This window comes from Arvicanthis niloticus, chromosome 26 (assembly GCF_011762505.2).
Source record: "Arvicanthis niloticus isolate mArvNil1 chromosome 26, mArvNil1.pat.X, whole genome shotgun sequence".
Lineage (NCBI taxonomy): Eukaryota > Metazoa > Chordata > Mammalia > Rodentia > Muridae > Arvicanthis > Arvicanthis niloticus.
In genome coordinates this window covers 6,776,466-6,779,925 of record NC_133434.1, presented here as the reverse complement: position 1 = coordinate 6,779,925, position 3,460 = coordinate 6,776,466, and positions in this window count along the sequence as shown.

Below are 3,460 nucleotides of genomic sequence, written 5' to 3'. Positions count from 1 at the left end.
AAGCTTCACAGATCTAAAGAAACAGAGATGGCTACACTATGAGCCAGCTTGTCAGGAAGATACCATGGGAGGAGATAAAGAGATTTAGGGAGTGGTGATCCAGGTCAACCAGCTATAGGTATACAAAGGCAGACAGATCACTGAAACTTTTTGCAAAGTTAACAAAACAAACAAACAAAAAAGAGTGGTTGCTGTCCTTTTCCTAAGATTCAAGGGGCAATGGTCATTGAATATAGATTTGTGGAGTGCTCAAGAGGGAACTTAGAATAAATGATTGAATTGATATGTAAATAAAAACCACCAGGCAGGACTTTTGGTCTCAGCCAGCAGAGAGCAATGCAGGGGGTCTTTTATTTGTTTGTTTGTTCGTTAGAATGTTTTTCTATGGAGAGCTCGGAGATCAAACATAGCTCTTGAAAATCTTCAAGAAGATTTTCTAACAGGATTTCTGATTTTGATTAAAACATCCATGGAGAGTGAACACAGCTCTTTCAGAATTTTTTTTTTTCCTAACAGGATTTATGAACTTGGTTGGAAATCCTAAGAATTACTTAAAGAGCTAACTCAGCTCTTTTAGAATGTTTCTGGCTTTCTGATTTTGATCAAAAACAAACAAACAAACCAAGAATTACTTTTAGAATTTTTTCTAATAGGATTTCTGACTTGGTCAGATGATCCAAGAGTTTTTCATAGCAGTTTTTCTGACTTTGGTTGGAAAAATCCATGAACTATCCAGAGAGCTTTTAGAACTTTTTTCTATCGAAAGAGAGTTGTGTCAAGCAGACTATGGAGCCAAGAGCTATCTACAGAGAGCTCTCTAGAAAGCCATCTTGAGCAGAACAGACGCCCTCAGCTAAGACCCATGATTTGACTTTGAGTTGTTTTGAGGCTCCCAATACCCCTTCTTGCAGGAACTCCTCTCCAAGCTGAAGCTGGTCCTTGGCAAGTAATCAATCACATCACCTTCTCAGAACTCAGGTACTAAATTAGCCAAATGGGAGACAGTGAAACTGGAAATGTGATGACAGAAACATGGCTTGACCTTGCCAAGTTTTGCTGCAGTTCAGCTCACAAGCCAGTGATTGAGACAGTGGACACATGGCTGTCAATAACCAAACTGTTACTCCATTTCAATCTTATCTATCCAGTTACTCAATCTCCTTCTCTAAGACTGGACCAAAGAAGCAATACTAGGAATACAGGTTCTGATGTGTTCATTCCAGTGATCCTTTAGTAATAACTGATAGTTGCCTGCACAGTATACATTCCCCACTTCTCAGCACAAAAAAAAGACAGCGAGAGAGAGAGAGAGAGAGAGAGAGAGAGAGAGAGAAGAAAAAAAAGAAAGTTTTCTGGAATACAATGTTCTTGAATTGAATGCTAAGTTTTCCATCTCCCATAAAAGTAAAATGGTTAACCAAATGTCAATAAAATTAGTTACTTATTGACTAGGTAAAGCCCCCTTCTGCTTTATCTCACTCAGTCCTGTGTCATCTTTCTACTTAAAATATAAACAAAGCCACAAAATCCTAGTGGCCATCTGGAAACCATAATGCATCGTTGAGAACAAGCTCACATCTAAGAGGAGGAGCAGGATAAAGGCAACACCCTCCGTGACTCAGCTATGCCCCATCAGTTTTGAACTGCCCACTTCTAGATGCCATTTATGTTCATCTCCACTTGAGCCATCACATGCTCATGCCACAACAGCACGCCTTTGGTCACTAGCAGCTGGTACACTTGCCAAATGCATTTCACTTACAGACGTGTGACAGGAGAGTGTGATCTGTGCTGAGAATGAGAATCACACTGAGTCGGACACAGACACCTTCCCATCTGCTCCTCAGAATACAGCATGCCACTCATCCCTTATTCCTAAGAACCCCCTAAGTACTCCTTGGAATCTCCTCTCACTATTTGATGTCTCTCACTTATCTTGCCCTTTCATGTTTAGAATAAGTGAGAATTCTACACTGGTATAAAAAATAATATATTAATCCATATAACTCCAAAAAATATTACTCCTCAATTGTTATAAAAATCTATATCTGTGTCAATGCTGATAATTTCTTATGTTTTTAATTTATAACTGATAACAGATTAATCAGTCAGGGCCAGAGTTGTATTGGAACTGTCCGATTAGCATCATAATCAATGGTTATTGAAACCACGTGACTCGGAGAGATGCTTCAAAGAGCCAAGAAAAATAGACCAAAGGAAGAACCAGAGGGATCTCAACTCACCTTCTCTTTCTAAAGAGAAAAGAAAATCGCCTCATTGAAAATCAACATGTGGTAAAGACCCCAAGCCTCAGATGGGTCTTGGCAAAAGGATCTCCATTCAGACATCAGCTACAACTGTAAAGAAGCAGTTCCTGTTGGTTCCCATTTTGACAACTGAGAGAAAGTTCTTCAACCTGAACCCAAACTATCAAACAAAAAGAGCTATGGTCAGCTTATAAGACAGGCAAAGACCTTCTGGACTTATGAGGTAACAAGTTTCTGCAGGAGCAATTGATGGCTTTTAACTGGCTATTGTAAAAACCAAAAAAATCAAGAAATGTTCTTGTGGGTTTCTGTCATTTCAGATGAGGGTGGACGGACTCCTTTTCAAAAGATCCAAGTCAGTGTTTTACTAACTGAAACTTAAGCTCTCTCTCCACTCACCCCAATGTCAAAAGAGAATAAACACAGGAAAAGCTATTCTTGAATTTGATATATTTACTTCATAGTATTACGTTCTCCATGGGGCTTATGAGCTCACTTCTTCCCTGTGCCCTACTCATAGATGACAATAGTGATTGATTTTTTCCTTCACCCAGATGAAAACAAATTAACTTTTAAATATTTCATTTAGTTATCACATTTTTTCCTTCCCTTTCCTCCCTCCAAGTCCTCCTATATGCTATGCCGTTACCCATTCACCTTCAAGTTCATGATCTCACTAATTGTTATTGTATCTCTCTCTCTCTCTCTCTCTCTCTCTCTCTCTCTCTCTCTCTCTCTCTCTCTCTCTGTGTGTGTGTGTGTGTGTGTGTGTGTGTGTGTGTGTGTGTGTGTATGTATGTGTGTGTGTATCCTGTTCAATGCTTGCAACCTATGTGTATCTTTTCAGAGCTGACTGATTGGTGTGCTCTTCCCTGGAGAAGGTCATCCCTCCCAACCCAGCTTTCCTCTGTTACTTTCTGCAGGTTTGGGGCCTCAGGGGCTGTTCTCCATTAAGTTTGGTATGTTCATTGGTATCATCCTTGTTCAGTTCATGTTTGGACAATCATATTGGTGAGATGTTATGCATGAGCTTCTGGTCATACTAGAAGACATGATCTCATGGCAAACTCCCTGATCCTCTGGCTCTTACAATCTTTCTGCCTCCTCTTCTGCAGTGTTCCCTGCGCCTTACGTAGCAGTGTTTTGTAGATGTATCCATTAGGGCTGAACTCCATTACTCTGCATTTTCATTG